The sequence below is a fragment of the Phocoena phocoena genome, chromosome 10 (assembly GCF_963924675.1).
Source record: "Phocoena phocoena chromosome 10, mPhoPho1.1, whole genome shotgun sequence".
In the NCBI taxonomy this organism is placed as follows: domain Eukaryota; kingdom Metazoa; phylum Chordata; class Mammalia; order Artiodactyla; family Phocoenidae; genus Phocoena; species Phocoena phocoena.
The window spans coordinates 68,189,075-68,212,320 of NC_089228.1; positions in this window are offsets into that span (position 1 = coordinate 68,189,075).

Consider the following 23,246-nt stretch of genomic DNA (forward strand, 5'->3'; position numbering starts at 1 on the left):
TCTGGTCCTTGGCTGAAGCCGTGGCTACCTTGAGTTTGCTTTAAAATAATTTGTTAAATGGAACATTTGTCTCATGACCTTTTCTGGATGTGGATTTGTTTTGTAATGAAAAAAAAAAAAAGATTACAGGACAGAGAAGAGGTGTGAAGGGTCATCACTAGGGGGTACCACGGTCTCAGGTCTCATGGTCTACCTTCTTCCAGAGAAGGGCCTCCAGGGAGAAGCAGGAAGCTGACCTCTCCTTGCCCCCAAAGTTAGAAAGTGAAGCTAGAAAGTGAAGCTGGCCCATCCCTCTGGAGTGGTGCCCTCAACCAGGGCCCAGTGGCCTGGGTCAGACTCATTAAGATCCTCCTCAATTCTGCCCTCAGGGTCCAGTGGGACAAAGAGAAACCTGTGAGCCATGCAGACACCTGGAGTGAGGGAGCAAATTAGAAGAAAGAGGTAGAGGAGAGGGAGGGATGGGGAAAGGGAGGAGGGAGAGGGAGGGGAGAGAGACAGAGAGAGGAGGCAGGTGGGGATGGGGACCCCGGGACCACAGTTCAGGTCTATATTCTTAGCCAGTCCACTCAGATGATATAGCCTTCCAAGCCTGTCCCTGCTCCCTGCCCCAGGAGCAGGGATAATTATTGGAGATAATGATCCCCCGGTGATGGGGACATCTTTTTATTAACCCCAGACCTTGTGTCCAACTGTCCTTCCCGAAAAGGCTGACCCCCCCCATCAGCCCCCACCTCGGGCTGTGCCAATGGCAGGTCCCTCTGCCTGTCTTCACCTTAATTCCTGGGTAAGTGACATTTAAGGGCGAGCTCTTCAATGGGCCATAACAATTTATAAGCTGTGCAGCGTGCAGCCACGGGTTGTTCCAGGGCCTGCAAGTGGGGAGCAGTCACCCTCTATCATCTGCTGGGGTGAGAGGGTCAAGTGATGCGTGGTCCCTCATTAGAGCCCCATGCTAACCACGATGACACAGCCAGAGAAGTAAAGCAGTTTAGCAATCCATTCACTTTTCATTTCAAGAGTCACCCTCCCTGTCAGGAAAGCTGCTCTTGACAGGGCAACAGGGAGACACTGCGGCCTTTAGATGCCTTATTTCCACCCTCCCCTCCTTTCCAGCCGGGCTTTGTGCTGCTGCCCAGTCCCCAGGCCTCTCCCCACCCTGTTGCTCCTTCGGGCAAACCGCCCCCACCCCCAACACCTCGCCCCTAGGACCATTTCTGTCAGTGTTTATAAAGCACTTTCATGCACTGCATCTTCACTGAGCGCTCAACCATTCAAGATCCAGTGTCAGAACACTCAGGGGCAGGATTCGAATGCAGGTCCACGGGGGACAGCAGACCCTTGCAGAGAAAGCTCACAGAGCGGGAGGCCTTGAGTGGTCCGGAAGCCAGATGAGGTATGAAGAGGGGAGGGGCCTGGCCCTCCTGGATCTCCTTCCAGTTCTTTCTCATCTCAATCTTCCCTACTTTCTCCTCCTCTGTGGGAATCTCAGTTTTCTCCTTTTATCTGTACCTCCCTCTTTCTTGTCCTCCCTCCCTTTAGTCCTCACCGCCCCCCGCCCCCACCATCTTCCTTTTTGTCTGTCTCCATCTCTGACATTTTCTAGAGAACTGGCTTGGTGAGCGGCAAAAGGAAATGTCTTGCGTGGGCCCTGACCTGCAAGTACCTGGGTTAAAATCCAGACCTCACCCCCTTGGGCTAAGCCTCTTAACTTCTATGAGCTTCCATCTCTCCTGGCATAAAACAGGTCTAACAGTCTTTACTTTTCAAGGGTTGTTATAAAGAATAGAATAAATCACACTTTATAAAAGGCCTGGCCCAAAACATATGTCCAAGAAATACTAGTACTGGAGGAAGAGCTGGCCTGCAATCCTCCACAATTCAGGACCCACTTTCCATGGCGTGGAATTTTTGGCTGAGGAGCAGCTACCCGGCCAGTGACCCCTTTTTCAGACCCCTTTTGTGTTTGGGTGGGGCAGTGTCTCTAGTTCTCACCGGTGGAACACGTGCAGGGCCCCCTCCAGGCAGAGATCAAAAATTGGGTGCACATTCCTGAGTGTCTATCCTGTTGGCTGATCAGGGAGGAGTCAGAGATCTTAAAGGAAGGCAGAGCCACAAGAGGGACGGAGGCTGGGCCCAAGCTGGTCACACAGCAGGCCACCCCAACAGCAACACTTGCATTAGACTGAGACTGAGGGAGAAGTGAACTTTTATAGGTCAGGCCACTGAGATGTGGGTGCTTGCCTGTTACAGCAGCTTCCATTGCCTCTTCTTTTTTCCTCTACTCACCCCAACCCCTGGCTTCTCTCGATTCCTGTTCATCTTTCTGCCTGGAAGTGAGGCCACAACATCCCTCTAGGCCAGGCGGTTCCATTCAGGCCCCCTGAACCTCTTTCTGCCTCCCACTTCGGGCCTGCTTGCCTTGCTGTCCAACATGGGGCTGAAAGCAGCTGTCTTGGCTGTCAGGCTGAGGGCAGAGTGGGACCTTCTTTCCAGGTACCAAGTGCAGTCCCAGCCTCAGTAGATGCTGATGGGGTGGTCTGGCCATCTAGGGCTCTTGCTTAGTTGTGTGGTCCTCTGGGAACTGGTTTATGGAGATGCAAACCATGCTGGATTTCAGAAACCCCCCTTCCCCCCATAGTGCTGCTCAGGGAGAGAGGAACCAACAGCCATGGGAGCAGTTAGCCTTGGCCTCCAAATCCTCTCTCTCCCAGCTTTCCGTCTTTTAGGGGCAGGCCCTCCACGGACCCTCCTCCTGCTGCCTCCCAGTGGTGGTGGGCTGGGAGCCTCATGAATTTTCACCATTTTCTGCAATACTTCCTCCTTCCCAGGCTCACTTAGCCCCTGCCTTGCTTCTCCTGACCTCTCCCCACCTCTGCCTGACTTCTCATCTCTGTGCCCCACTGCCCATCCCCAGGTCCTCCCAAGGGGATGCTGTGGCACCGATGCCCATGTCTTCCTTGAAATAGAAGCACAGCAAGCATCTCAGAGAGGTTACCTCCTGGGGGGGCTTTTTCATGGCCTTTGCCCTGGTAACACATGCAGTCCTGGAGGAGATGAAGGCAAATTGGATAAAAAAAATCTGTCTGTGACAGATTCACTTTCCTAGGATTAGGCAGACTTTCACGCTGGCCCAGCCAGGACGCTGCCCTGAGTTATCCACCCCTAACGGCTAGTGGGTAGCATTTTCCCTCCCCGACCTTCTCACCAGGTCCCTGCCTCAATTACCTCAGCACACCCCGGCCCCTCGGTCACCCCCCTCCCAGCTGAGAGCCCCGACCCCTATTGCCAAACCATGACCTGCCCTTTCTTCTGATTTCTGACCTGTATTCACGTCCTCAAAAAAATGTTTTTAACGTTTTTAAAATTTTATGTATGAAGAGCTGAATGGATCACTTGGTCCAACTTGATGATGCCTGCGTCTTTTGCATACAGCCGGAAATCCTGGCACATACTGAGGCTGTATTTCCAGATCAGACTATGCTGGTTTGAGCAGCTGTGGCTACAGTGAGAACTCTGGCCGAAGTTTCTCCAGTAGAGCTGCTGGTGACCCAGCTTGTTTTCACGGATGCCATAAAACAAAAGGCTGGAAGGATTTCTTAGGCTAACCTCCTAGACTCTGGTTTCCAGTCTCGTCTCCCTACAAACTGGGGTTCAGCTCCGATTACCCTGAGATGGTGTTGGAGAGGAGGAGCTGGAACAGCCCCTCTGGACCAAGAGCTCAACCTCTAATCAGCTCCGTGACCACGGGTGGGTCATTCACCTGGGAATTCTGATGAGCTCAGACCTGCTCCTGAGGACTCCATCCAGGAGATGGGCCAAGGGCAGTGAAGTGTTCCTGGGCACCTGTGTTGTGAGGCCCACAGGGGTGGGAGTGGCCAGTTTCATTGAGGACGGCGCCAGGCTCAGCCAAAGCTTCACCCATGGAAGGAGGCCGGAACTAAGTCCTGAAGGCTGGCTGGGAGTCGGGCAGGGGGAGAGAGAGAGCAGCGGGGAGGGTGTTCCAGGTGGAGGACACAGCACCGAGCATTGAGTCTGAGGCAGAGGAATGGCCAGGGGGGACCAGATGGGGAAGAAAGGGGGACAGGGTGGGAAGGGAGTCTGGACCTTTTTCTGAGGGTGGTGGGGGCCACTGAAGGGAGTTAAGAAAAGGAGGGACCTGATCAGATGTGTTGGTTTCCTCTGCTCTGCAACCCTCTTACTTCTATCCCGACACCTTCACTGGGTCTCAGCCCTGAGCTCAGCGCCTGACACGTGTGGATGGATCCCACTCACCCATTCACCCATGTCTCTCCCAGTGTCCTTAGAATAAAATCCACACTCCTCAGAGGGCTTGCCCTGCGGGCTCTTGCCCACTTGGCCCATCTTACTCAAGACACCCCCTGGCTCACTGCCCCCGCCATTCAGGCCCTTCTTAGGACTTGGTACAGTGCCCAAGCTTGGTGTTGTTTTGTGGCCTTTGCTGGGGCCGTTCCCTCCTCCTGGGCCCTGTTTCCCCACTCCCCACCCCATGCCACGTCCAGTCTTCCTCTTGGCGGCTCCTCACCAGGAAGGTCCTGGTCGCAATATCCCCCAACTGGAGAGATTTCCTGAGCACACGGTCTAAGGAGGCCCCCATTACCATCATTCCCTCCTGTGTGACACTCCTTTCCTTTGTAGCATTTAACCCGATTTGTCATTACATAACTGCAGTCTGTTTGGGGTCTGTCTGCTCTACTAGACTACAACCTATGCAGGGAGCGTGTGGCATTTGTCTTCAACCGCGACTCCAGGCCCTGGCACCGAGCCTGGCACAGGTTCCAGAACTATTTGGTGAAGACCCAGGGCTCCCCAAAGGCAGGAGTTTGCCTGTCTTTTCAGCCTGGGACCCTCCATCCCTGCCCAGAGCAGGGGCTGCATTGCCCCCTCTTTCTTCCCTCCAGGGTCAGAGCTGGAGCACGCAGCACAGGTGGGGTGGAGGCAGCTGGGGATGTGCTCACAGTTCAGACCCTGCAGTCTCCCCCAACCGACAGAGCCAATGCTATCGAGCCAAACACACGGCATAAGAAATCTCCAAGGAAACCCCTGCCAGTCTCCTGAGCTTACCACCTAGCCTCAACCCCCAGCCACTTGCTTGAAAAGGGACACATCTTCTTCTTATCTTTCAAGATATCTCAGCATTCACTTTCCTGTGTCCATCTCAATGAAAGATAATGTGGCTTAAAAACCTGAGCTATATGGTAATACACACACACACACACACACACACACACACACACACATCCCTGGACACATCCCTACTTCCACCCTGGAGCTCAACAATCTTTTCTGTCTCTTTGTTCTTTTCCACATTCACCTCTCTGGCCCATTCTCTGTGTCTCTGTTTCTACCTATTTCTGTCATCTCTCTCTGTTTTTGTCTCTGGCAATCTGCATCTCTTTCCATCTGCCTCTGTCACTGGCTGTGTCTCTGGCTTCTCTCTCTGCCACATCTTATGTCTCTCTTCTGTCGCTGTCCATCTGTATCTGTTTCTCTGCATCTTGGTGTCTTTGTTTGCACCTGCCTCTTCTCCCCCTACCTGCAGGGTCTTCTGGGCCTCACCACCATCTCTCCAGCTCTGCAGCAGCCTGTCTCTCCATGAGCCACTAGCTCACACTTAGTAAGCTCCCAAGGCAATCACAGAAAGAAGAAAGGGAGGGAGCGGGGAAATGGAAGCAAGTGGTAGGCTGTCAGCGTGAAGTTGCACTGAAAAAACATGCAGCTGTCCCTTTTATCTCGCCTTTGCAGGAAGAAGCATGGAGCAGGGGAGGCAAAGAAGAGTGGACGTAGAGGGGTGATAGATGACAGGGGCCCAGGTGAGAGAGAGAGTTGGGGGCAGCAGACAGGGCCTGAAATAAAAAGGGATGGAAATTTCCATGACCTCTGGCTCCTGGCAGTGGACTTTTGACTCTAATTGCTGGGAACAGGGTATTGTTAGGAGTCTGAGATACAAAAGGATAAAATAAGAAAGCTGTGGGAAGAGCAGTGAGTGAGTGAGTTTGTGTGTGTGTGTGTGTGTGTGTGTGTGTGTGTGTGTGTGTGTGTGTATGAGCTATATTGTAGTAGTCATTAGTGCTATTTGCTATAAAGTTCTGTGTCTCTGGCTTCCTTTGGTGGGATCATATGACCGGTTCTGGCCAATGAACAGAAGAGAGAACATCACTTCTGGGCAGAAGAATTTAATTACTGGTGCGAGACCTTTCAGAGGTCTTTCTCTCTGGCATGGTGACCAGCAAGGTTTCATCAGCTGGGGTGACTATGATGGGCAGAGGCTGTGATGGACGTCTAGTCTGAGCAAGAATGAGGCCTCAGTGTTTTTAAGCCACTGAGATTTTGGATTTGCTTGTTAATGAAGTATAACCTTGCCCACCCTGACTGCTACTGTATATATGTTAGTGACTGTGTATATGTCTGTATATGAGTGTAAAGTGAGCAAGCATGTTTGTTTAAGCACGTGTATGTGCCTACATATATTTGGAGTTATACATACGTAAGCATGTGTGTTTATGGGTGTATGCGAGTACAAATCTCCATATTTTTGGTACATGGCCAGCAGTAGGCAAAGAAGGAAAAGTTCCCTCTGCTGTCTCTTCACCTCCTGCTTCATTTAGAAACACAAAGGGCCATATCTTGGTCCCAGCTTGCGTCCTCATCACAGTCCCAGCAGCTGCCACTTTCTCCCCTGTTTCAGGGCTATTGCCCAGCACAGCTTTCCTCTTCCCTCACCCCAGGCAGTGTGACAGGCTTTGGGATGGGCACGTGACCCAAGACAACTTCTTCGGGATTTTGCTGCTGGAACTAGCAGGGAAGAGCATCTCCTCCCTTTGGGGTGATAGACACAGGAAGGCGTTAGGTGTCCCTGCTGTGGAGGAGTGGGTGGTCAGGCGTAAAGAAGCAGAGCTGAGAGAAAGAAACAAGAAGGGCCTGGATCCAGTGCCGCCCTTTGTTACTAGTTACATGGGTCAGAGTTTTTATTTGCCTGCTCACCAAGGCTGTGTAGCCCAGCGGTTAGTGCATGGGCTCCAGGGCTGACCTCTGGGGGCTGCATGGCCCAGGCTCCCTGCCCTCTGGCTTGGGGTTAGGCCGCACCATTGCGGAGCCACACAGGAGATGGAGGGAGGGAAGAGAGTGAGGCTGAGGTATTTAACCTCCTGACTTTTTCCCTGTGAGCCACAGGGGGCTGGCTGTGTCCCTCCACACCGAAATGTAGCTCTTGTCCAGTGGCCCCTCCACACGGCTCTCCCTCCAGGTCTCCTCAGGCCTGGCTCCCCCGTTACCAGACCTGGAGCTTCAGCAACCCCTGCTCACTTTCCTAGACCCTCCCCACATCTTTGCACCTTGCCCACACCTTTTTAAAACTCTCTCTGAATTACTCAGTTGGGAAGTCCTCTCAGTTTCCAACTAGACCCTGATTATGAATCAGATGCCCATATATTCAGACAAAACTATAATTCAAAAAGATACATGCACCCCTATGTTCATAGCAGCACAATTTACAATAGCCAAGACGTGGAAACAACGTGAATGTCCATCGACAGACGCATGGATAAAGATGTGTTTTATACACACACACACACATATATACATATATATATATATACACACACACAATGGAATACTACTCAGCCATAAAAAAGAACGAAATAATGCCGTTTGTCGCAACATGGATGGACCTGGAGATTATCATACTAAGTGAAGTAAGTCAGAAAGAGAAAGATAAATACCATACGATATCACTTATATGTGGAATCTAAAATATGACACAAAAGAACATATCTATGAAACAGGAACAGACTCACAGATATGTAGAACAGACTTGGGGAGGGCAGGGGAGGGAAGGATTGAGGGTTTGGGATTAGCAGATGCAAACTATTACATATAGGATGAATAAACAACAAGGTCCTATTGTATAGTACAGGGAACTATATTCAATATCCTTTGATAAACCATAATGGAAAAGAATCTGAAAAAGAATATATATATATGTATAACTGAATCACTTTGCTGTACAGCAGAAATTAACACAACACTGTAAATCAACTATACTTCAATTAAAAATTTTAAAAATGAATAAGATGTCCAGTGCCAAGTCCACAGGGAACACTCAGTGTTTTTCTCACCGGGCCTCTGTACTGTACCTGACCTGGCACCATGCCCTCCCTCCCTCCCCAGCTCCCCTCTCCTTCCCTCCTTCCCCAACACAGCACTATATCAACTTCCTTCTCTCTGACAGTTCCTTCTTGGCCCCTTCTGACCTTTACCCTTGCTCTGCTCTCTCTCCTGGGCAGTCGCCTCTACTCCCCCTTGGGATTTCAGCCACCCAAAACATTGCTGGTCTAGCCTTTGTCCGTGGGGCTCAGGCCAGAATATCTAACTACCCCCAGATAGTCAGTCTAGGTACCCTCCGGTACCTCAAACTCAACATGCTCCAAACTGGGCATCTTCCCCTAAGCTTGATCTTTCTCCCACCTCACCCTTCAGAGGGTGGTCAGACTGTACACCCACACCCAGGCCAGACACCCAGGAATCAGCCCTGACTTCTATTTTGTTCACTCTGTGTCATTCTCTTAGGTCCTGCTTTGACCTCCAAAATATTTCTTGACTCTCCCTTCTCCCCAACCCAGTTCTTTTTCTTTCTTTCTTTCTTTTTTTTTTTTTTTTTTTTTGTGGTACGCGGGCCTCTCACTGTTGTGGCCTCTCCCATTGCGGAGCACAGGCTCCGGATGCGCAGGCTCAGCGGCCATGGCTCACGGGCCCAGCTGCTCCGCGGCATGTGGGATCCTCCTGGACCAGGGCACGAACCTGCGTCCCCCACATCGGCAGGCGGGCTCTCAACCACTGCGCCACCAGGGAAGCCCCCCAACCCAGTTCTTATGACCCTGACGAGGCTCCCCATCATTTCCCCTGGACTGCCGCAGTAGCCTCCTAACTGGCCTCTCAGTCTCTATCCATACCCCCTGCCTCCAATCCACTCCACATTACAAACCTGCACTTGTTACTTCCTTGGCTCAGAACCCTTCAGTGGTTCCCTACTGTGAGCCTCCTAGATGGAGAACAAGACCTCTATGATCTGAGCCCTGCCTCTTTCTCCTCAAATCTCTTTCTGCTCCTGCCGAAACTTCACCCCAGGAATACAGAGCTGCCTCTACTTCCCCCATCCTCCATGCCTTTCTGCCTTTGCTATGCTGTCGTCCCTTCTGCCTGCCATTCCCTCTCTGCCCACCCCCCTGCCCCCCAATTCTGGCCAATGCTGGACAACCCCCACTGCTTGTTAAAGACTGTTTTAGTGTCACCTCAGGCAGAAGCAAATTAGCCAGATTTCTAAAAAATTTTGATGGCTGTGAACTGGATGCGGGTATGTGAAACAGGGATGAAGACTTGGTCGGAAGGTGGGGGGAACCAGTACAAGAAAAATATCCCACATTTTGCCCACTTCCTCTGCATTTTTCCTTCCTTGATGCTTTCTGTAACGTTTCAGGACTGAGAACTCCCTGGGTTTGATGGTGGCTGCAACCCTGCAGCTTCCAGGCTGTACTGCACTGAGCCAGTCACTTAACCTCTCTGTGCCTCCCGAGTTGGCCTCTCTGCAGAAGGTTCTCCATGGTTCTCTGTTTCCAGGGGCCCTGGGGTAGGGTAATAAGCAGTCGCTGAAAAGAACCGTGAAGGCACGTGTTGGAGGCCGCAGAGTCTCTCTCCTCTTCAGGGCGTGAGGCTGTGCCTCCGGCTTCCAGCTTCCAGTGGACACAACGAAATAGAGGTTTAGGCAAGAGATCTTTGGTTCCAGCAGTGACAGCTCCACCTCCGGACCCTAACCCTCCCTGAAGGCACTGCTATCCCGGCTTATGCTCCTCCTATCTCCTCCTCTGCAGTTTTCTACCATCCAAGCTGCAGACAGATCTGAGCTGGGGCTGAGGGAGGGCCATCCACAGCTGTCCATCCTGGATGCATCTGCTCCCCATCTGTGTGTCAGGGCCAGGGAGGGGCTGCCTACTCAGGCTGTGACAGGCCCCTACCCCAGCTAGGTTTCATCCCAGCGTCAGCTGATAGAGGGTCTTATCTGCTTCAGCCACCCCTCAGGCCCCCCATTCTCCTAGGAGTTTGCCTTGCCCTTTCCAAAACAATAGCTTCTCTCACTGTCTCTTTCCACTCTGTACCAGCTGGCTCCAGAGAGGAGCTGGGGTCGGGAAGACCCTGAGCATTAGGGGGAAGGGGAGGGAAACGATTTAAAACAGGGAAGAGGGGCAAGCAGAGGGAGTGACAGGGTAAAGGAGCAAACGGACTTGGGCAGCTCCGGAAGGCAGAGACCCTGGCCTTCAAAGACTTGCTTCTATTCTGGGGAAATCGGCCTCTTGCCCTTCCTTGGGGAGAAGTTTTCAACTAGGGACAGCATCTATGAAGGCAAGGAGAGCGGGGAGTGGGTCCCGTGGGCCGAGCGGTCATGGAAACAAACTCCTCGGTGCCGGACCCACAGCCTCCTGCAGCCCTCCCTACCTCTTCTCGCGATCACCACGGCCGTGGGCGCCCCCGCGCGGCCACCAGAGGCTCAGCACCTTGCCACGCGGGGGCTGCACCCAGGGACCTGGGAGCCCAGCTCAGGGCCAAGGGAGGCCAAGGGGAGAAGCGATGAGCGTCTTGACCTGTGGGTCTGCCCATCTGTTCATCTCTTGGCACATTCATCACCCGTCCACGTGTCCAGGCTCCTTCAGCTCACCCCCTGTATCCTGCGATCCACCATGGTTACCTGGGCAGTAACGGCATCTGCGGGTGTAAGGCTCTGCCCATTGTCTTTTCTTCAGTCCCCTCTGTTCAGGAAGCCCTTCCCTGTGTCTATCCATCTGCCTTGTCTCACTAGGTACCGATCCTTCCTCTTATTTCCCTGCCTATCTACGGTCAAGACATCTATCACAGATCCTGGATCCTTCCATCCTCCCCTGTGTTGTCTCTGAAACTGTCTCTCTCCATCAATCTATATGTATCTACACATCTATTACTTGGGCGACTGCCTATACATGATGTGGTCCCCATCATCGATCATTTATCTGCATATGTAACATTCATGCTTCCAGCCACCTATTATCCATCACCTCTCTTGCCACCTCTTTGATGTCATGCATTCCACCATCAGGGGTTAACATTGTCAGACCTTTTTTCCCCAGCCCCAGAGAACAAGGGGACGTGGAGGGAACAGACAGGCCACTGGGAGGTGGTTAAGAGAGCCGGGGGCTCAGAGTTTAGAGGGGAGTGGAAAGAAGTGGATATGCATCGGATGAGACTGTTCTGCTGGGAATTCTGTTCATTGTCTCTCTGTCCCTCTCTCCTACCTCCCAAAAGATCAAGAGGACACGGGTTTGATTTGCAGTAGGAGAGACCTAGGCTAGACATGGGTGTACTTGCTACTGAAAGGGTGGATGGAGCTCTCTGGAGGGAAGGCTGAATGGAGACGGTCCAGGCTTGGTGAGTCATGGGGTCAGGTGGAGATGGAGCTGTGACCGAGGCCAAGAGGACCTCAGCCCCACCCCACACTTCTGGGGTCACAGGATTTTGCAGGAGGAGGCGCTTTCCTTTGGCTGAGGAATTATGACTTAATCACAGCAGCGCAAATCCCTGCGGGGCCAGTGTCTCACACTGGTTTTATGAGCATCACTCCTCATGTTGTTGGTGATACTGCATCTTTTCCCTTGAGCATGGTCTCCTGGAGGAACCGGTAGACTGTGGCTCCTTTGCTCCTCTGGTTTTCACACATCCTGTTTCCTCCCCCGCCCCTTGCCTCCCTGGGCCCCCTCACGCACACACAGAAATTGCAGAAAGGGAAGCAGAAGGGCCCTGTGGACACCTTCAGTTGAGCTCTGTCACATCCATTTCTGTATCTTCTGTTCTTAGCTCAACTTTGGCTAGAAACTCACTCAAGGCCAGTTATAGGACTGAAATTTCTCCCAGAGTTTTCTACCAGGCATCTGACCCTCAGGGCACTTCTCCAGGCCCTGGACCTCCTGAGGTGGTCAGGAATACCTTGTGAGTGAAGAATGGGTGATACTATCACTTCTGTAATCTTCCTCGGGGGTTCTTGGTAGGGAGATACCCCAGGGCTGGGTTTCCAGGGGAGGCTGGTGTGAGGGCCAGATATTATGAGGATGATTTCACAGCTCACCAACTTCAGACAGGGAGGAGAATGTACCTGTTCCTTTTACCTGGCGGGAAACTGAACACCTCAGCTCCCTAAGCTGCTTTAGTTTATGGGGTTATTGGCAACCAAATTTGCCAGGAGTGGAGGGCCTGGGGATGATAGATGCAGGGGATGGCCTCCTGTGGGCCTCCCTCCTCACAGCTCCAAGGGTTAAAAAGCACTTAGCAGCAGCACATAATAAAAGCAAATGTAAGAGAGAGAATATCCTAAGGATTTAATAAACTGTAAACAAAATTATCACGATTCTTTTCCTAGCCAGTTGAGTTTTCAGTGATTAAGAAAATACAATTTCCTGTAATTAAATCTTAACAAGAAATGTTATTAAAAACACTCTGTCCCAGCTCCTGTAATAATTGCATGCTCTCCTAGAACAGTAAACAGAATTAGACTTTGCAGCGTACATGCTAATCCATGTGTCATTTTGATCAAATTTGTACTAATAACCTGTCTGCTTATTCTGAGACAGAGAAAGAAAACAAGAAGAAGCCAGGCTCAGAGGGCTAAAGCAAATCCTGGTTGGGGAGTGGGAAGCCAGGAGTGCTGGGTTGGGCCCCAATGATAAGTGTTCAATTTATTGAGCACATACTATGCGCCATACTCTCTGCTAAGCATGTTACACATATAATTTCACTCATTCCGCACACAACCTAGAACCATAGTTGCCATCACTTATAGACAACGAGACTGAGGCTCAGAGAGGTTTAGTAACTTACCCAAGATCACTGACAGCTGGGTTAGAACCCTCACAGCCCAGACCCTCAGAGCCATTTGTGTGATATGGCTCCGGAGTGTGGCTAGGGCCCTCCTGGGACCTGAGCTGTACCGTCAGGTGGGAACATTCTTTGTCCATGGGAACTGGCCTGCCTGATCTTGCAGAGGATTGTTGCTAGCTAGGAGGAAGAAGTTCCTCACACTGGGACATGCGGGCTGTGGAAGCGAGGGAGACTGTGGCATCTGCTTTGAGAAGTTTCTTTTCCTTTCAAAAAAGCCAAGCAGAGGGAGAGGAGCTTGTGGAGGGCCTGGGTATGAGGGCAGAGGGCTGGTGTGTGTTTGGTGCAGGGTGCCAGCTCTGCCAATGGCCCTGGAGCACAGCTGAGGACATTCTAGCACAGTTAAGAGTTGGGTGTGGAGCCATGGAGGTCAGAACTGCACCTCCTGCACCTGTGCATGCATGCGTGTGTGTACACGAGGGCACAGGAAATGTGGGAGGGGGCAAGTGTGTGAATATGTATGTGAGTGTATGTGCGTGGGTGTGTAAGTGTGTGGCGCTGGTGTGAATGTGTGTGCACTAGTGTGTGTGTACAGGTGCACAACCCTGGGGCCTGTGGCTGGTGGAGGGGGATGGAGCCAGTCCAGCGCAGGAGCCCTGGCTCTTGTCTGACCACAGCAGCCTCATCCCCGGCAGGCTTCATTCCCCTCGGAAGACCAGCCTGAAGCTATCCTCAGCGCCCACACAGGCGCCAGTGCCTCCATCTCTCACTCCCGGTCCACTAATTAGCTCTCCTAATTAACTTCCTGCTGGGATGGAAGGGGAGGGCTTTCCCTTTCCCTGATTCTCTGGGGACCAGGTTATGCTGACCTAGAAGTCTCCACCCGTTACCGGCATTCCCCATTCCCATCCCACAGCCCTCACTCCTGCTCCGAGGAGCATGGGTCCCGGGAAGAGGGTGAGGAAGAGGGGTCTCCATGTGTAGGACCCAGCTCAGCGAACACACACAGCCCAACGGCTCCGTGCCCAGCACTGTGCTAGGCATTACGGGGGAGGAGGTGGGGATAACAGTGGCCAAGACAAGGGGACTTCCCTATTTTAAGCCTCCTTCTCCCAATGCCTCCAGCTCTGAACCTTGGCCACATCCTCCATCTTATCCCTCCTACCACCTCCGGGGCAGCAAACTGCCTCTCCCATCTTATCTCTCTTGTTTCACTGCAGAGACTTGCACTTTGCCAGATGGCCCATGCCTTGGATCACCTGAGCCCTAGCTCATTCCTCCGGCCTCCTTCCTGCTTCTGGAAGTTTTTTTTTTTTTTTTTTTTTCTTCTGGAAGTTTTAATCAGGCTGGTGTCTTCTCCAGGGAGCCCTCCCTGACTGCAGCTTGATCTCCCTTCTCTGCACGCCTGCTGGACTCTTGTCTGCTGAGGCCAACCATTGGGCTTTGGCGTATGCTGTTCACTACGACCGTTTCCCTTTTTACAGGCATTTCCTGCCTTGCTAACTAGAATTTAAACCCTTTGAAATCAGAGGCCCTGTCTTGTGCCTCTTCCTGCAGAACCCAGCAGCGTGTACAGTGCAGGCAGGGTGCTCCGAGAATCTCTGCGCAGCGACTGGAGAAGGAGGAAGATGGACGGGACAGGGTTCCTGCTCACTTTTCTCACCCCTGGGGAGCTCTGTGCGATGGAGAGCTCCTGGCCCCTGAATCTCAGAGTGGATGGGCCTTAGATGTCTTGTCTAAGGTCTCCCTGCAAGTGGAGACTAAGATAGGAATTCTTTGTGGGTGACTTACTGTGAGAGTAGGAGAGCAGGCGAAGCCAAGGTCAGGAGAAAAAGCCAGGTCAGGATGAGGTCTAACCCACAGGAGACTCTGGAGCACAACCAGCACCGTGGAGCTGACCCCTGGGCAAGAGATCAGCTTTTTAAAATTATTATTATTATTTGGCTGTGCCATGTGGCATGTGGGATCCTAGTTCCCCACAAGGGATCAAGCCTGCACCCCCTGCATTTGAAGCACGGAGTCTTAACCACTGAACCGCCAGGGCAGTCCCAGGATCAGCTTTTTATCACCTCCTCCTTGCCCCCAAGCATGCGGTCATTGGCAGCCCAGGGTGGGGAGGGGAGTAAATGTCAGATATCTGGGCCAGGTGGATCTATTGGCTGAGAGTAATTCTCCTGAAAAGGGGGCAGCTGTGAGCCCTTAGCAGCTGGGGCTGGATGTACCGGCCTGATAAAAACAATCTGGGTGCGCCAATAGTACCCACTGCATCCCCAGAATGCCCTTCATACTAGGTAGTCATGGTTTGAGTCTGTCCCAGAGGTGTGTAGAAGGGAGGACAGAGGGACACTGGTCCCAGACTGTCAGCCTATGGGGGCACCAGTCTGGAGAGTTTTTATGTCAATTTTGCACTGAATTACCCTCTTCCAAATGCATGAATACACCCTATTTCATTATGCACTTGCCAACATCTGGGTAAATTCTATCCCATTACTTTGCCCCAGCTTCATTTGCCCTCACCTGACCTTTGCATGGACCCTTGTAAGGGACAGTGTCCCCACCCTCAGCCCCTGCTGCCTTTGTGCTGTCTGGACCCATGATCCCACCCCTCAGCTTTAGCTACAGTAGGGCTTTGCACTGAAACAGAAGGGGCTGGAGAAGCTAAGGTTTGGGGGAGGGAAGTCGTGAGTAGGCGGAGGAATCTGTCAGAGACAGGAGTGCAGGGAAGAGAGAAGCAGTTCCTGGCCAAGAGGAGACCATGCAGTGCAGAGAGGTTGGCTGGGAGGAGCAGTGGTCCATCCAGAGCCCCAGCTGATTCTAGTTCCCTGAGCACTTGGGTTCCTGTGAGATACCCAGGGCTTCCCCGGGGAAAGTAAAAAAAGCCTGTGGCCCATATGGCTGATTACCTACCTGGCACCATCCCGCCTTCTTCCTTAGACTGTAGAACCCTGATTTTGTTGGGGGGAAAACATGCTCAAGGAAGTGGACACAATCTCTGGCCCCAGGAGATGGAACATGGTTGGTCTAAGCCAACCAAGCTAATCCTATACACTTTTACTAGTTTTTTGTTCAAGGGTAAGCATGTGACCAAGTTCTGGCCAATGAGATGGAGGGGGAAGATTGCTGGGGGCAGGGAGCCTTTTGTGAATGATCCTACTCCTTGATTAAAGGAGATAGGTAAGGAAGCATGCACCTTCTTCCTGTCGTGAATGTGGCTGAGTAAGGGGGTAATGTCTGGAGCTATGGAAACCATTTTGTGACCATGAGGGAACAAACCTAAGGATTAAAAAGCCTACCATCGTGAGGATGGTGAGGTGAAAATGTGTAGAAAGCCTGGTCCTCAATGACATCACTGAGCCCACTCAAGACACTGTGACTGCCTACAGCCTCCTCATGTGTGACATAATTAAATGTCATTATTGCTTAGGCCTCTGTTTTGCGTGTGTGTATGTGTGTGTGTGTTGTCTGTGCCAGACATCTTCCTCTCTGTCTAGATCCATTGTATATCACTTCCCCCTCCTCCTCTTTGCCTCAGGAGACCTCTGATTGTGTTTGGCCAATAGTGAGTCCTGGCAAAAGACCAGAAAGAGAGAGAATAGTGACAATGGGGTTGTTTATTTCCCTGGCTCTCTACCTGTACGTCAACTTGGGCTGCTTGACGGTCACCGCTCCTCTCAAGGTGGCCTGTTCTCCATGACTCTCTCCTCTCTGAGTTCCAGTAACCCTCATCCCTTTGAGTTTTGGGGTGGTGACAGCTCCATTGCTGCCAGCCCTGGGTTTCTTCATTTTCCCCCGTGGTCTCCCTAAATCCCACCCATACCTTTGTAATGAATCCCTTTGTAAATAAGCCCTCCTCGAATTATCCTAGCTTGAGTGAGTTACCTACTTCTGTTGAGATCTTGACTAACAGTTTTAATAGCCACAAGCATTCTTAACCGATATGACCCTTTATTCTTGAGTTAACGTTAATGGCTCTCATAACCAGCAGAGCCTGGCTGGAACTTTCTCTACAATAGCTGACCCTCCAGGATCCCCACGAGTCCCTCCCGTGATGGCTGTTCACAGGTGTTGTGGGTGGAGCATCTACTTCGGACCTAGACAGACTTGGACATGAATCCCATCCTTTTTGGGTTTTAGTTGCAGGACTCTCTCTTGGCAAGTCATATATTCTCTTTGGACCCCATATTCACAAAATGCATACCTTGCAGAATTGCTGTATGGTTTGGAGATACTGTTTATAAAAAGACTATCTAGAAAAAGAAGAATCTTTAAATATATCAATCTCTCTCTCTTTCAATGGACAGATCTTTAGGATATACTATGAAGTTTTAAAATCACAGTATCTGGCATTCAGGAAAAATTTGTAGGCATACCAAGAGACAGGACCAGATCACCTTAGTCAAGGAAAAAAAATAGACAATAGAAACAGACCCACGAGTGATTCAGATATTGAGGACTTAAAAACAGCTATGATTAATATGTTCAAGAAACCTGAAGAAAAGACGAAAAATCATTTAAAATGGAATATTTCATCAGATAACAGAATCTATTAAAAATCAAATGGAAATTGTAGAACTAAAAAATAAAATAACTGAAATTAATATATATGGGTTTAATCAGAGGATTAACAATAGAAAGAGAAATATAACAGGCCAATAGAAGCAAATACATAGTCACGTGTATCCTATGTTACGTTTTAGGTAAAGCCGGGTAGGGATAAGAACATATACATATATATTTGTTGTTAACATCTGTCACCATACACAAAAAATTTTTCTTGTGATGAGAACTTTAAAGCAACTTTCAAATATGCTATGCAGTATTATTAATTATAGTCACCATGCTACACATTCATCCCCATGACTTATTTATTTTATAACTGGAAGTTTTAACCACCTTCACCCATTTTGCCTACTCCTCACCCGGCCTCTGGCAACCACCAACTAGTTCTCTGTGTCTATGAGCTTGTTTTATTTTGTTTTTTTTAAGATCCCACATATAAGTGGGATCGTACGGTATTTGCCTTTCTCTGTCTGACGTATTTCACTTAGCACAATGCCCCCAAGTTCTATCTGTCTTGTCACAAATGGCAAGATTTCATTCTTTTCATGGCTGAATAATATTCCATTATAATATATATATACCACATTTTCTTTATCCATTCATCCATCGATGGTATTAGGATAAGAACATATGTTTTTATTTACATATGAAAGGTTTGGAAGGATGAAAAGCTGTATGCATGAGGATAGGATAACTTGGGATAGGAACAAGCCTTTTCACCATTAACCTTTCTGTGTTGCGTTGCTTTTTGAGCCATGTGTATGTATTACCTGTTCAAAATAAATAAAAATAAGTGCCTTCACTTATTTTTCAATAAACTATAGCTAGCATAATTTCTTTTTGAGGAAGTCTAGTTTGATAACTAGTTTGGTTCCTTATGTTAAACCCAAACCTACCTTTCTATAAGTTACATGCATGATCCTTGCTCATCCCTAAAGAATGGCAGAATACAAGTCCACTCAACCTTCCATGTGACAGTTACGTGGCTCCCAGCAATATCTTCTGTGCTCTGGTTAAATACTCTCAGATATTTCTGTTGTTCTCAATCTGACACAGTTTCTAGGAGCTTATATTTCTGACCACTTTCTTCTGACCTGGTTAATGTTTGCCAGTGTACTTATATTAGGCCCAGAACAGAACACAACAGGTGAGCTGGGTTCTCACCACATTGGGACTATCACCTCCTTTGACCCAGTGGTTTTAGTTCTTTTAATGTAATCTAAGAAAGAGCAAGCTTTTATGGCTATCACATCAAATGTTTAGCAGCTGTTAAACTTACGGTAAGCTAAAGCTGGGTCTTTTTCACACAAACTTTTATTGAACTGAACACCCTCACCCTCTTCTGAATTTATGTAGATATTAAACACCAGATCACTTTTTCCCCAATCTTTTTCATCTTTTACATTTCAGCCTGTCAAAGTCTTTTCAAAACTGGATTCTGGCAGCTCTCGGTTTTGAGCAGGTTGGACAAGCTGCTTAAACAAGGTAGCGCGTATCTAAGTGGTGTGATGAACAAATACTGAAACTTTTTATTAACGTGTCCCAGAGTCTCTTTCAAATTTATTCAGTGGGGGTTATCTTCCCCTGACACAAATGAAAACACTGGCAGGCCTATGATTTTTTTCTGCTTTCTTAGGTAAGTGATGGTTCCACAGTCACTTTTTTTTTAAATGACAGCTTTACCGAGATATAATTCACACATCATAAAAGTCACCCTTTTAGAGTGTACGATTCAGTGGTTTTTAGTATATTCAAAGAGTTGTGCAACCATCACCATGATCAATTCTGGAACACTGTCGTCACCCCAAAAAGAAACCCTGTCCCCATTAGCAGTCACTCCTCATTCCCCTTGTCCCACCCCATCCCCTAGGCCACTATTACTCTAATCTACTTTCTACCTTTATGGATTTGCCTACTCTGGGTGTTTCATATAAATGGAATCATACAGTATGTTGACTTTTGTGTCTGTCTTCTTTGACTCAGCATAACATTTTCAAGGTTCATCCGTGATGTAGTATGGATCAATATTTCATTCCTTTTTATGGCTGAATAATATTCCGTCACAAGGGTATACTACATTCTTTGTCCATGCATCAGTGATGGACATTTGGGTTGTTTCACTTTTTGGATACTATAAGTAATGATACAATGAACATTCATGTACAGGTTTTTGCATGTACGTGTTTTCATTTCTCTTGGGAATATACCTAGGAGTAGAACTGTTGGGTCAAATGGTAACTAACTTTTTGAGGAGCTGTCAGACTATTTTACAAAGCAGGTACACAATTTTACATCGGCTCTACCAGAATATGAGGGTTTCAATTTCTCCACATCCTCACCAACCCTTGGTTTTACCTGTTTCCTTTTTTTTTTTTTTTTGGCGGTACGCGGACCTCTCACCGTTGCGGCCTCTCCGGTTGCGGAGCACAGGCTCCGGACGCGCAGGCTCAGCGGCCATGGCTCACGGGCCCAGCCGCTCCGCGGCATGTGGGATCTTCCCGGACAGGGGCATGAACCCGCGTCCCCTGCATCGGCAGGCGGACTCCCAACCACTGCGCCACCAGGGAAGCCTCTGTTTCTTTTTTTTTTATTATAGTCATCATAGTGGATGTGACCTGGGGTCTACGGCATAGCAAGAGGCCTCTCCAAAGCAATCTCTTCAACAAATCCTCTCTTTTCTACTATCTGTCCTCTTGACTTGGCTGAGGGTGCTACAAGTTATGAAACATTGAACATTTCCTTGGTAAATTCTGTATGTAAGATCTGACTTTGGAATATCACCTCTAATGTATGTTGGTGACTCCATTGAAAACTCAGTTTTAATATTTTGGTATGTGTGCAGTGCCCAGTGCATGGCAGGCACTTTATAATGGTCTCTTGTCTTCCCTAAGGTTTCTGCCAGCCCAGATAAAAACTGGAAGCAAATGGAGGACAGCTCTCTGTGGTCCACACTCCCACCCATCTCAGTAGATGGGACCGCATGAAAGGCTGTGTCAGAGTCCTTGCCACTGGCAGGATGAGTATGTCTTTGGCGTTGCCCTCATCTGTCCCTGGGGTGGCAAAATAGAATAGCATCAGGGACTCCATTCTGGCTCTGCCACTAGCTCACTGTGGGACCCTGAGAAAGCCAGTTTTTCCTCTCTGTGCTTCTGTTGTTATGTTTACAAAATATAGGGGAGGATTGGATTTGATGAGTGATAAAATTTTAGCTATAAAATACAATCTCTTATACCTGTATTCCAAAAGAAATAAAGATAAACTTGATCCTGGCTTCTAAAAAAGCCTGGTCACGTGGGGCAGGAGTGGGGCTGTGGGGACAGGGCTGCAGGCTGCAGATACAATGCCATAGAGGGGGCGGGATGAGCAGAGTGTGCCGGTCAGCTTGGGAGGAATCCAGCGGGGAGCAGTACGTGGGAGGCGGGTGGACACTAGTGGAAGAGCCTCCTAGGGTCCTGCAGTCACACAGGCCTCCTTGACCTCAACTCCTCCATGGCTTCTAGGGCTCCTGGGGCTCACCTCTGTCCACTGTAGGTGCCATTATGTCACCCAGGGGAGTTGTCTGTGTGTGTGTGTGTGTGTGTTGTTTCCACCCTTCTTCCAGGACAGTTTTATTCACCCTTGGCCTCATCCTATTGTCTTTTGGGAGATACCCCAATGGCCTCAGGATACCCCCTACTTTATGTCCCCAGTATTCCCTGAAGTGACAAATTTCAAATTCATCACACGCTGAGCTATGCAGCATATGCTCAGCTGCTGGGGAGGAATCTGGGGGTCCAAACAGGCAAGTGAGGTCACAAACAGGCCACAGATGGGAGACCGAGAAGAAACTAATGTTTATTGTGCAACTACTATGTGCTGGCCACTGCACAAGGTCCTTCTCATGCTTACTCACTTAATCCTCACAGCAGTTCTATAGAAAGATGTAATTCATGTCATTTCTCCAGTGGGGGAAATTGGGCTCAAAAAGCTCAGGATGGGCTTCCCTAGTGGCTCAGTTGTTGAGAGTCCGCCTGCCGATGCAGGGGATGCCAGTTCGTGCTCCGGTCCGGGAAGATCCCACATGCTGCGGAGCGGCTGGGCCCATGAGCCATGGCCGCTGAGCCTGCACATCCGGAGCCTGTGCTCCGCGACGGGAGAGGCCACAACAGTGAGAGGCCTGCGTACCGCCAAAAAAAAAAAAAAAAAAGCTCAGGATTTTCCCCCAAGATCTTGCATTAGGTCAGGGGCTGAGCTTGGATTTAAAACATGATCTCTAAACCTTGTGGTCTTTCTCCTACACCTGACTGTTCACAAGCCCATCCCAGATTAGCACAGAAGCCCATATCTTAAGTTGGGTTCTTCCAGAGGCTGACCCTGCAGTGATGATTCATGCACAGGTGACGTATTATGGGAATGCTCACTTGAGAATCTGGGAAGAGTGGGGAGAAGCAGGGTAGGAAAGAGGAAGAAGCCAAGCACAGGAAGATTTCCAGGAAGGTCCTAACCTCAGCCTGATCCTGTGGGGAACTCTGGGGTGTAAATCACACCCAGGGTTAGTCCTGCTTCAAGGTGAGATTCCTGGTCTTTTTATTCTCTCACTAGTAACTGTCTATAGTCTGGCTGGATGTGTGTGGAGAGGAAGGAATGCAGACTCCCAGACACTTCCAGCTCTCCTTACAGATGAGGTGCCTCTGACAGCCCAAGGGAAACTGCTGGAAAAGGTCCTGGTTCCAGAAATTAGCTGCAAAGCACACTGAACCTGGCAGCAAACACAGGCCAGTTAAATGGATCCAAGGCAGTCACGGCAGGGCCCCAACAATGTCTGCCACATTCAGCCTTACCCAGCCTGGAAGGGCAGAAGGATCACTGGACGGTGAGTCTGGAGGTGCTCGGTCTGCTCCTGGGTCCTGCCACTGATTTTCTTTGTGTGCCTCAGGGACACTGCCCACCTCTCTGGGCCTTTGTTTCCTCATCTGCAAAATGAGGGGCTGGACGAGATTCGTTCATTCAGCTAATATATCCTGTATACCTACTGTGTGCCAGGTGTCATCCTGAGGGTGGGGGAGACATCAGTGAACAAAATAGACAAATATCCCTGCCATCATGGAGCTCACATTTTAGTGGAGAAAAGCTGATAGGGACAAAAGAAATGATTGTGTTACATCATACATTAAAGGCTATGAGTACTTTAAAAAATAAAGCAGGGTAAGAGGGATAAGAAAGTCTGAATTGGGGTGGAATTACAATTTTAAATAGGATCATAGAGGGTGACACAGACCAAAGACCCGAAGGAGGTAAGGGAGTGAGCTCTGCAGATATCTGGAGAAAAAAGCTTTCTAGGCATGGGGGGGCGGACAGTGAGTGCAAAGGCCCTGTGGTAGGAGAGCACCTGTGTGTTTGGGGAACAATCAGGGAGGCCAGGGAAGCTGAAGTGGAGTGAGTGAGGGGAAGAGTGCAAGGATGTAAAGTCAGAGAGGTGATGAGGGGCCAGATTGTATAGAGCTTGTGGCCCATTGTGATGGCTTGTGCTTTCACTCAACGTGAACTGAGCAGCCCTTCTGAGCAGAGGAAGGACATGACCTAACTTGTGTTTTTAAAGACTACCTCTAGCTGCTGTGTTGAGAGCCGACGGTAGGCAATATGGAACAGAAGCAGGGAGACCAGGGAGGAGGCTTCTGGAGTCCTCTAGGGCAGAGATGGTGGGGGCTGGACCATGGGTGGAGGGCAGCGGTGAAGGTGTGAGAAGTGGGTGGCTTCTGGATCGGTGTTGTAGGTAGAGCCTGTAGGATTTGCTGACG